Below are 12597 nucleotides of genomic sequence, written 5' to 3' on the forward strand. Positions count from 1 at the left end.
AGTGTGGAACGAGTTGGAGTATCGGGTTGATATTGCTCGTGTATCTGGAGGGGGCCATGTTGATCATCTCTGAACTTGTTTTTGAGTGAAAAAAAACCTTTTTAAATACTCTTTGTAATGATGTATAACAGAAGGTTATATTATGTTTCTTTCATTAAATACACATTTTTAAAGTTGTGGTATTCTTTTTGAATCACCCTGTATTGTGCCAGTATTACCAACAATTCTTCAGCTCAGTGGTATCTGACTAGAATAACTGAGCATAAACAGCTAAGATGACAATTTCTAATGGATGAAGCTCAGCAGGCAACAGCAGAGTATGTCGGACGCCCCTTCGAAACACAAGCGTGAACTAGCTCAGGGCTGAGAACGAGAATTCGTTTCCGCACAGGTGACAACAGGCTTGCGCCATCTCTGTCTAGCGTGCCAGCGACCATACTGTCAGAACGTGCCATCTGCTGTGCGTCTAAAGAAAACAGTTTTACACAAATGAAGTAAAGTTACACCTACACCTGAAATTACCCTTTTAGATTAAATTTTGTTTTAACATAAAAACAAAAACAATTATGAATGAACTGTTCTGGGCACATTTGTCACATTAATTTACTAATCCGAGCATCCGACAATATCCACCGTTTTCTTTCTCAGGAAAGCACCCGACTGTCGAAGGAATCACACAGATGTAGTGGTGCCCAGTGCAACCATAGAGATAGAATATCTATGATGTGAGAACGTCGCCGACGATTAACATCCCCGTACGGCACTCCGAGGAAACAGAAACACCGTTTATCCTTCCAGGAGATAGTGGCGGGTTGTTAAAAGTTCTCAAGAAAGCAGTGTCAACTGAAAATTCCCTCATCTCCAGGTAGTAATATGATGATTCAATTAAAACACCCGTGTCAGCTATTTAACGCATCAAATTTATTCCTCCAAGCACCTCGTCTGCGTCCTCACAGTAATACACTCACACGAGAAGTGAACAGAGAGACGTGGCGCAGTGGTTAGCACACTGGACTCGCATTCGGGCGGACGACGGTTCAATCACGCGTCCGGCCATCCTGATTTAGGTTTCCCGTGATTTCCCTAAATCGCTCCAGCAAATGCCGGGATGCTTCCTTTGAAAGGACACGGCCGACTTCCTTCCCCGTCTTTCCCTAATCCGATGAGACCGATGACCTTGCTGCCTGGTCTCCTCCCCCAAACAACCCAACCCCCAACCAGAAGTGAGTCGCTACTTGTTTCATTTTTTAAAAATCGAAAATATTTTGTGGATGCTTTCTTGAATCGGCAGCACAGATAAAACTCAACAGAGCTACCTGGGCGATTGAGAAAAAAGTGCTAAACTAGGCCGCTTTACGCCTCCTCCAAAGGGTACTATTACAACAGTTATCGAACAGACATAATTAAATGACGCTGTTACGACCACGGTTGCACCCGTGCTCTAGGGATGCTGCCGGCACAGTAGCTCAGCGTGCTCGGTCAGTGTGTTAGCTGGCCACTCTAATTAAAAATAAATAAATAAATAAAAATAAAAAAACTGAGTGACTGAATCAACAACGAACTTCAACGGGTTTCATGCGTTCGTTCGCCCAAAAAAAATATAATGAACAAAGTCACATTAAAAAAAATTCTTTGATTTGTAATCGAAATGTCCTCATGGTTGGGTTCGAAACCTGCCACCGCTTAAATTTTGATAATATACAGCACTGGTGGCCGAAGGCTTCAGACATAAGTCACCCTCATTCTGCCAGCGGCCTTGTCAAAGAGGACGGTTTAGGGTACTCACTTGTCCTTGGGTTCAAAACTGCTCCTAAAGGCGGAAGAATCAGCAATGATCAACGGCATGAGGATTCAGAAGGCAATGGAAACCACAGCTTTAAAGACACATAACGTGTATCACAGGACATGTCCCCTGTAATCGAAAAAGTGTGACGACGATATCTCCATTGGCAAAATATTCCGAAATAGTCCCCCATTCGGATCTTCCGGAAGGCGCTGCCAAGGGGGAGGTGACCATGAGAAAAAGATCCAATAATCAAAGAAAGGATAACGTTCTACGTGTCGGGGTTTGAATGTCAGAAGTTTGAATGTGGTAGGGAAGCTAGAAAATCTGAAAATGGAAATGCAGAGGCTCAATCTAGATACAATAGGGTGAGTGAAGCGAAATGGAAAGAGGACAAGGATTTCTGGTCAGATGACTATAGGGTAACATCAACAGCAGCAGAAAATGGTATAACGGGAATAGGATTCGTTATTAATAGAAAGGTAGGGCAAAGAGTGTGTTACAGTGAACAGTTTAGTGATATGGTTGTTCTTGTCAGAATCGACAGCAAACCAACATCGACAACGATAGTTCAGGTATGCACCATACCGACTTCGGAAGCTGAAGAAAGTATAAAGGATATTGAAAGTATAATGCATTACTTAAAGGGAGTTGAAAATCTTATCGTCATGGGAGGGGGGGGGGGGGGGCTGGAATGCAGTTGTTGAGGAAGGAGTAGAAGAAAAGGTCGCAGGAGAATATGGGCTTGGGACAAGGTACGATAGAGGAAAAGACTCAATCACTTTCGTGATACATTTCAGCTAGTAATAGCGAATACTCTGTTCAAGAATCACACGAGGAGGTGATATGCTTCGGAAAGACCGGGTGATGCGGGAAGATTTCAGACAGATTACACCATGGTCATACAGATATTCCGAAATCAGATACAGAATTGTAAGGCGTACCCAGGAGCAGATACAGACTCAGATCACAATGTAGTAGTGATGAAGAGTAGGCTGAAGGTAAAGAAATTAAATTCTTCATTTGTGTGGCCATAGTGTCCGTAGTTGCTTTATAATTCTTGAGGGTATTTTTGTTCTGTTGTTGCAACTACAAAAATGAGTGATTTTTTTTTTTTTTTTTACCAGACGCGTTTCGCTTTATTGGGGTAAAGCATCGCCAGTGGTCTCTAGTTATTTTCATTTTAATTTGCTTTTAGATCGACAAACAGTTTGTGAAGAATAACTTGATTTGTACGTACGGTGATTTTCGGTTAATTTCTCGCTTACATCAGGAAATGCCGTGAGCTAGCACATCGTTGTTTTTCTGCATTATATATTGATAATTTTGGTCTAATTTGTAGATGTTCTGCAGCACTATGCATTTATTATGTTTTTCACAACACACTTCTATGCACACCACTGCATTATATTTGTTTTTGTACATAAAAGTATGTGTTGTGGTTTGTGTTTTTAGTGTTGCCATCATGTTGACCTAGAACATTTTTTATTTTTTTAATTATATTATTATATATATATGTGTAATTCTATTTAATTATGTTTCTGTGTATTTACGTACTGCATAAGAGTAGAGAAGGAATAGCGATGGAAGAATTGTTTTTTTAAGGGTAGGGGGAAACCATGATGGGTGGACATAATTATGTAGCAGTGTGACGGAGAGTGGGTTAGAGAAGGTGAGAAGCGAGAAGTGAAATGAAACTGTGAGGGAGGGGCGGGGGGTTGTGGGAGAGAAGGAGTGGGTGAAGGATTGTAAAGACTCTTTTCTTGTTCATGTAATTTCATCACTTATTCTATATGTGGAATCTATCAGCTCAGTTGCAGAGATTGCGAAAAGATATACGTTGGAATGCCTCGCCGGACATTCGACACAATATATAAAGAACACATCAGAGCATTTAAATATGCTACAAATCATTCAACATTTGGGGGTCATCTTAAACAAGAATACCATAGGCCAATCAATATTGAAAACGACATGAATATCATGAAAAACAGTAAAGACAGACACCTCCTCCTTTTCCAAGAAAATTTCCACATACAAAAACATTAACTCAAAATAAACAGTTGCTCAACGGCCAAATAAATATTGGAAACCAGACTCCTGATGAAATTACACGAGAAATAAAAGAGCCTCTTCCATCCTTCACTCCCTACCACTCTCCCACAACCCCCCTCCCCCCCTCTCAGTTTCATTTCACTTCTCGCTCCTCACCTTCTCCTCTAACTCACGCTCATATCACACTGCTATATACTTATGTCCACTCATTATGGTTTCCAAGCCAGCCGGAGTGGCCGTGCGGTTCTAGGCGCTACAGTCTGGAACCGCGTGACCGCTACGGTCGCAGGTTCGAATCCTGCCTCGGGCATGGATGTATGTGATGTCCTTAGATTAGTTAGGTTTAAGTAGTTCTAAGTTATAGGGGACTGATGACCACAGCAGTTAAGTCCCATAGTGCTCAGAGCCATTTGAACCATTTGATTATGGTTTCCCTCCTCCCCTAAAAAAAAATCCGTCCGTCGCTATTCCTTCTCTACTCTTATACAGTACGTAAATACACAGAAACATAATTAAATAGAATTACACACATACAATAATCTAATTAATAAAAATAAAAAATAAGAACATGTTTTAGGTCAAAGACAAAGTAGTGGAAAGGTTATGTTGGGGTTGGGTTGTTCGGGGGAGGAGACCAAACAACGAGGACATCGGTCTCATCGGATTAGGTAAGGATGGGGAAAGAAATCGGCCGTGCTCTTTCAACGGAACCATTTCGGCATTTGCCTTAAGCGATTTAGGGAAATCACGGAAAACCTAAATTAGGGTGGATGGCCAGACGCGGTATTGAACCGCCGTCCTCCCAAATGCAAGTCCAATGTGCTAACCACTGCGACATCTCAGTCGGTAAAGGTTATGTTGGCAATACTACAAAACACAAACCACAACTCATACTTCAAGTACAAAAACAAACGGAATACAGTGGTATGCAAAAACGTGTGTTGTGAAAAACATAAGAAACGCAGAGTGCTGCAGAACATCTAAAAATTAGACCAAAATTATCAATGCCTAACGCAGAAAAGGAACTGTATGTTAGCTGACGGCTTTCCCAGATGTAAGCGAGAAATCAACCGAAAATCACCGTAAGTACAAATCAATTTATTCCTAACGAACTGTTTTTTGATCTAAAAGCAAATCAAGCAAATCAAAATGTAAATAACTTAATTACAGACCACTGATGATGCTTTACCTCAATAAAGCGAAACACGTCAGGTGAAAAAATCACGCCTTTTTGTAGTTGCTACGACAGAACGAAAATATCCTTAAGAATTAGAAAGATTAATCCGGAAGAATAAATACGCAAAGAAGTGGGATACAGAAGTACATCAAATGGTTCAAATAGCTCTGAGCACTATGGGACTTAACATCTGAGGTTATCAGTCCCCTAGAACTTAGAACTACTTAAACCTAACTAACCTAAGGACATCACACACATCCATGCTCGACGTAGAATTCGAACCTGCGACCGTAGCGATCGCGGAGTTCCAGACTGAAGCGCCTAGAACCGCTCAGCCACATCGGCCGGCCACAGAATGACGAGACACGTTTGAAGTTCTCTAAGGTTATAGATACTGCAATAAGAAACAGCTCAGTAGGCAGTACAGTTGAAGAGGAATGGACATATCAAAAAAGGGAAATCACAGAAGTTGGAAAGGAAAACATAAATACAAAGAAGGTAACCGCGAAGAAACCATGGGTAACAGAAGAAATACTTAAGTAGATCAATGAAAGAAGGAACTACAAAAACGTTCAGGGAAATTCAGGAATACAGAAATACAAGTCGCTGAGGAATGAAATAAATAGAAAGCGCAGGGAAACTAAGGCGAAATGGCTGCATGAAAAAGTGAAGAAATCGAAAAAGACCTGACTGTCGGAAGGACTGACTCAACATACAGGAAAGTCAAACGCAACCTTCGGTGACATTAAAAGCAAAAGTGATAACATTATGAGTGCAACGGGTATTCCACTATTAAATGCAGAGGAGAGAGCGGATAGGTGGAAGGAGTACATTGGAGGCCTCTATGAGGGGGAAGATTTGTTTGATGTGATAGAAGAAGAAACAGGAGTCGATTTTGAAGAGTTAGAGGATCCAGTATGAGAATCAGAATTTAAGAGAGCTTTGGAGGACGTAATATCAAATAAGGCAGAATGGATAGATAACATTTCATCAGAATTTTTACAATGATCGCGAGAAGCGGCAACAAAACGAATATTTACGTTGGTGTGTGGAATGTGTGAGTCTGGCGGCATGCCATCTGACATTTGGAAAAATATCATCCACGCAAGTCCGAAGACTGCAAGAGCTGACAAGTGCGAGAATTATCACACAGTCAGCCTGACAGCTCATGCATCCAAGTTGCTGATAAGAATAATTTACAGAAGACGGGAAAAGAAAATTGAGGATGTGTTATGTGATGATTAGCTTCGCTTTAGAAAAGGTAAAGGAACCAGAGATGCAATTCTGACGTTGCGGATGATAATGAAAGCAAGATTAAAGAAACATCATGACAGTTCATAGTATTTGTCGATCTGGAAAAGCTCTTGACAATCGAAATAAAAGAAAGCTTCAGGGAGTGGAATTAAAATTCAAAGTGAAAGGATATCAATGATACGATTCGCTAATGACATTGCTATACTGAGTGAAAGTGAAGAAGAATTACATATATCCTCAATCGAATGAACAATCTAAAGAGCACAGAATATGAATTGAGAGTAAATCGAAGAAAGACGAAAGTAACTGAGAAGTAGCAGAAATGAGAACATCGAGGAACTTAACAATAGGATTGATAGTCACGAAGTAGATAAAGTTAACGAATCCTGCCACCTAGGCAGCAAAATAACCAGTGACGGACGGAGCATGGAGGACATCAAAAGAAGACTAATCCTGGCAAAAAAGGCATTTCTGGCCAAGAGAAATCTACTAGTATCAAGCATAGGCCTTACTTTGAGCAAGAAATTTTTGAGAATGTACGTCTGCAACACAGCATTGTATGGTAGTGAAACATGGTCTGTGGGAAAACCGGAACAGAATAGAATCGAAGCATTTGAGATGTGGTGCTGCGGCCGAATGTTGGAAATCAGGTGGACTGATAAGGTAAGGAATGAGGAGGTTCTACGCAGAATCGGAGAGGAAAGGAATATGTGGAAAACACTGATAAGGAGAAGGGACAGGATGATAGGACATCTGTTAAGACATGAGGGAACGACTTCCATGGTACCAGAGGGAGCTGTAGAGGCCAAATACTGTAGAGGAAGACAGAGATTTGAATACATCCAGCAAATAATTGAGGACGTAGGTTGCAAGTGCTGCTGTGAGATGAAGAGGTTAGCACGGGAGAGGAAATCGTGGGGCGGGCCGCATCAAACCAGTCAGAAGACTGATGACAAAAAAAGAAAAAAAGAAGACACAGTTGCTCACATTTTGTGCTAAGTAAGCAAAGTCCTATGCCGCAACCCAGTGACCAGGCTACTGCATGACTAGATAATGTACAATTTTTCCTTCGCCTTGGAATTATTGTCCAATCAACGAAGGAAAATTAGGGGAAAAAACCTGTGTAGTAACAAAATTTGTGCTGGGAAGGACAGAGTGCCATGAGCAAAATACTAAAAATCCTTATCGAAGGGCAAGAAGTGATGGGGGGGAGGGCATTTAAAGGTCACATTTTAATGTTGTTCTTGAATAACTCGAAAACCGCCGCTTGTCCCACTGCTGCTGGAATCTTAAGTTCAGATTTTTATTTATTGCAGAATTCTGGGACCGCTATAGAATTGGCTATGGGGTGCACTCGGCCTCGTATGGCCAACTGAGGAGCTACTCGAGCGATAAGTAGCGGTTCCAAGGTCTAGAAACCCGACGACGACCGGAACTGCGGTATGGCTGATAACATAGCCCTACATATAGCATCTCATGACGCCACTGGAAGAGGATGCCACGGCGTTCGGTCGGTCCCGGTTGGCCCACCGAGGGGCCAGAACGCGTAACTCTGCTTCTGCTTTGCCTAGAAGTGTCAGTCTATTATCCTGTTAATCCACATTTTAGGCAATGCTGGCATAACGTGGAAGACTGCAATGAGAATTTCACTGGCAACAGCAAACGCTGCACATCTTATGTTCGCTTGGTTTTCTTACTGCTCGCGGGAAATCTCGCCTGCTCCTTCGCCACACTGCATTTTTATGCTGACATAAATTCAAGACAGATGCGAACCTTCATAGAAAAGCGGTGAAACAGAGAGCCCAATCTTTTTTTCTATCGATTCCTCATACCCGCTCTTGCTGGGTACAGACCCTGTGTGTGAGGGTATTTGAGTTTTTCGTGACAGATCTTTGGATTCATCCCCAACGAACGCGACAATGTTAAATTGTTGTTGTTGTGGTCTGATGCAGCTCTCCAAGCTTTCCTTTCCTGTGCAAGCCGTCTCTGAACAATAATTTCAACCTACATTTTTGTGTATCTGCTTGCTGTATTCATCTCTTGGTCTCCCACTACGATTTTTACCCATTACGTAGTTCCCTCCAGTACTAAATTGGTGATCCCTTGATGTCCCAGAATATGTCCTACCAACCGATCCCTTCTTCTAGTCAGGTTTCACTGTGAATTTACACACATCAAAAAAAGTTTTGCATCACCTCTGTTCCCAGAACTCCTGAAGACAGACGTTGACTGTGGGTAGCCGGCCGCGGTGGTCTAGCGGTTCTAGGCGCTCAGTCCGGAACCGCGCGACTGCTACGGTCGCAGGTTCGAATCCTGCCTCGGGCATGGATGTGTGTGACGTCCTTAGGTTAGTTAGGTTTAAGTAGTTCTAAGTCCTAGGGGACTGATGACCACAGATGTTAAGTCCCATAGTGCTCAGAGCCATTTGAACCATTTTGACTGTGGGTATTGTATCACAGGCACAGTCCCTTTGACTGTTCAGAGATGTCACTAAACCTGCCCAAAGATGTAAACAACCATGTATGAGCAGTGCCTATTAGACGGAGGGGGTCCGACAGCCGATCAGTTCCAGTCACTCCACCAGGAAGGAGGTACACGGCTCGTGTTGTCTGTAGTTCAACCATGCCTAGACTGTCAATATCGCGGTTCGATCGCGTCCGCATTGTTACTTTGTGCCTGGAAGGACCCTCAACAAGGGAAGTGTCCAGGCGTCTCGGAGTGAACCAAAGTGATGTTCGGACGTGGAGGAGATACAGAGAGACACGAGCTGTCGATGACACGCCTCGCTCAGACCGCCCAAGGGCTACTACTACTGAAGTGGATGACCGCTAGCTACTGTTTATGGCTCGGAGGAACCCTGACAACAAAGCCATCATGTTGAATAATGCTTTTCGTGCAGCCACAGGACGTCGTGTTACGATTCAAATTGTGTGCAGTAGGCTGCATGATGCGCAACTTCACTCCCGACGTCCATGGCGAGGTCCATCTTTGCAACCACGACACCATGAAGCACATGGGCCCAACAACATGCCGAATGGATCGCTCAGGATTGGCATCACGTTCTCTTCACTGATGAGTGTCGCATATGCCTTCAACCAGACAATCGTCGGAGACGTGTTTCGAGGCAACCCGGTCAGGCTGAACGCCTTAGACACACTGTCCAGCGAGTGCAGCAACGTGGAGGTTCCGTGCTGTTTTGGGGTGGCATTATGTGGGGCCGACGCAGGCCGCTAACGGTCATGGAAGGCGCCATAACGGCTGCACGATACGTAAATACCATCCTCCGACCGATAGTGCAACCATATCGGCAGCATATTGGCGAGGCATTCGTCTTCATGGACGACAATTCGAGCCCCCATCGTGCACATCTTGTGAATGACTTCCTTCAGGATAACGACATCACCCGACTAGAGTGGCCAGCATGTTCTCCAGACATACGAACACTGTCGAACATGCCTGGGATAGACTGAAAAAGGGCTGTTTATGGACGACGTGACCCACTCTCTGAATTCTACCCTGCTATCTTCAGAGTTTCAAAGAGAGTACTCTAGTCGACATTGTCAAAAATGATATAAACGCAATTTGCTTTTCTTTAACCTATGTTGTAAGAGAAGTCGTAGGGTTAGTATTGCCTCGCATATTCCTGCATTTCTCCGGAATACAAACTGATCTTCCTCGAGCTGGGCATCTACCAGTTTTTCCATTCGTCTGTAAATAATGGGTGTTGGCATTTTGCAACCATGACTAATTAAATTGATAGTTAGGTAATATTCATATCTGTCAACACCTGCTTTCTTTGGAAGTCAGATGGTATTTCACCTGTCTCACACATCTTGAGCACCAGATGGAAGAGTTTTGTCATGGATGCCCCCCCCCCCCCCCCCCGCCACCCCCAAAGGCTAATTGTAGTTCTGACTGAATTTTCCAAATTATAGTATTGGCGGCATTTGTATCATCATGTTTATTTCCACTCATTATCCAAGTGCAACATACCCTCACTTAAAGTTTGGGATGTAATCAGATACATCGAAATCGGGGTTAAGCAAGCTTTTATCCAGATATTAGTATTCATTTTCTTGAGTGCTTTGATGCACTGTTGCCCAGAGAAGGTTCACTGAAGTTCCATAGCGGTGTACCTACTCCAATCTCTGCAGTATGTTCCCTCCTTAGAGCTGTGACATTGAGAGACGACAGTGTACTTAACGATTCACATCTAATAAACATCTCACTACGTAAAAGTATCTCGTCTCCTACCTTCCAAACTTTACAGAAGCTCTCCTGCGAACCTTGCAGAACTAGCACTCCTGAAAGAAAGGATACTGCGGAGACACGGCTTAGCCACAGCCTGGGGGATGTTTCCAGAATGAGATTTTCACTCTGCAGCGGAGTGTGCGCTAACATGAAACTTCCTGGCAGATTAAAACTGTGTGCCCGACCGAGACTCAAACTCGGGACCTTTGCCTTTCGTAGGCAAGTGCTCTTGGTAGAGCACACAGTTTTAATCTGGCAGGAAGTTTCATATCAGCGCACACTCCGCTGCAGAATGAAAATCTCATTCTGGAAACATCCCCCAGGCTGTGGCTAAGCCATGTCTCCGCAGTATCCTTTCTTTCAGGAGTGCTAGTTCTGCAAGGTTCGCAGGAAGGTAGGAAGGTAGGAGACGAGATAATGGCAGAAGTAAAGTTGTGAGGACCGGGCGTGAGTCCTGCTTCGGTAGCTCAGGTGGTAGAGCACTTGCCCGCGAAAGGCAAAGGTCCTGAGTTCGAGTCTCGGTCGGGCACACAGTTTTAATCTGCCAGGAAGTTTCATATCAACGCACACTCCGCTGCAGAGTGAAAATCTCGTTCTGGAATTATCTCACTGCGTCTTTGTGGTTTGAAGAACTAGAGACCAGGGTCCCTGGCGTAGATACTGGCTTCTTGTAAAGAAGAGAATATGGCCGTATTGGTAAGAAACCAGGGCGAATCGGCAATGCACGTAAAAATACAGTATGTTTCTAAAAGCTGAACTCGAATATGCGACTTTTCAGGAGCTCATGTCTCGGTTTCTATTGGATAGGGAGTCAAGTTTTTGCATAGCCCTTGGCCTTTCGACCATTGTATATATATCGGAAGTACGGACATACTGTGGCTAACCTACACTATACGATAGAAATTTAAAATTTACACACTTCCTCCAAGAAAAATTGAGAAAATCGACTGGTTCTTTTGCATTGGGTGTGTTACGGGATGGGCCTTAGGCGACTCGCAAAAGTGTCATTTGTTCATGGGCGGTTTCTGAGCAAACCTCGATAAACCATGGTTTTTGGTTATGAAATATACCAGTTGGGGGGATGGCCGCTTCTATAACTTCTATTCGTGGCATATCGTTGAAATTTTTACATTTTCTTAAGCTGATGAACTCGTTTTGATATTATCATTCTTTACCGAGATCCAAAACTCAAAGTTATGAAGCTTATGCAAGTAACATGTGAAACGTAATACAGGGTCTTAGACGTAAATGTAATTTTAACTGACACGGTGAACACATGGCAAGGATTCTAGGGTCATCACAAGGGTTCTGAGCTCAGCAAACTATGTTTTTAGTCAGCAATTTCTCACCAATAAAACTTTATAATGCGCTATCTCTGTATAATGGACACTTCACGCCTATGCAAATTTGCCCGATGTAGTACTGCAGTGAAAAATGGGCTAGAAAGCGACTTAAACGCCTGAAAAAATTTAAAATGACTGCCAAAAGTTACGTCAAACTGTAGACTACAAATTCAGTAACACTGCGAATACCATTTTTACTCTTTCAAGATACAAATCATAAGCCGGGCGTTTTTGATTAGTTGCGACTGATGAACAAAGTATCCAGAAAAATGTAAAACAAACGGTTTTGTGTTAACCTTATACACTGACGGAAAAAGATCACAACACCAAGAAGGAGCTGTGCGACGTAAACGAAAGTTGGTAGACGAGTTTCTGCATCTGAAAGATGATGTCTATCCGAATTTCTTGCCAGTCGTGTAATAGTGGCGCTAGTAGCGCCACTATGAGGCTAGAAGTCATGTTGGTTTGAAATACACGCTGTAACGGTCGTGAGTGTTCGTTACCTTTGAGATTGGACATGGTGAGCTGATCTTAGTCAAGAATGCCATTAAGGCGGCAAAGACACCATTAGCAACAATCTCGCTGAGTTTGGAGAAGATCGTGTAACACGACTAAGAGAAGCTGGATGTTCATTCTGCGATACTGCAGAAAGACTTGGCAGGTATCTAGCCACTGTACATAACTGCTGGCAGGGGTGGTCATGGTAATGCACGGTCGCAAGAAGTTCGGGTTCC

General features: G+C 43.2%; 1 protein-coding gene across 2 annotated transcripts in view; it reads left to right on the top strand.

Moving 5' to 3' along the window:
• Positions 1 to 12597, top strand: part of LOC126473771 (tetraspanin-9) — a 523722-nt gene that overhangs the window by 481357 nt on the left and 29768 nt on the right. The window lies entirely within an intron of this gene.

This window comes from Schistocerca serialis, chromosome 4, assembly GCF_023864345.2.
Source record: "Schistocerca serialis cubense isolate TAMUIC-IGC-003099 chromosome 4, iqSchSeri2.2, whole genome shotgun sequence".
Lineage (NCBI taxonomy): Eukaryota > Metazoa > Arthropoda > Insecta > Orthoptera > Acrididae > Schistocerca > Schistocerca serialis.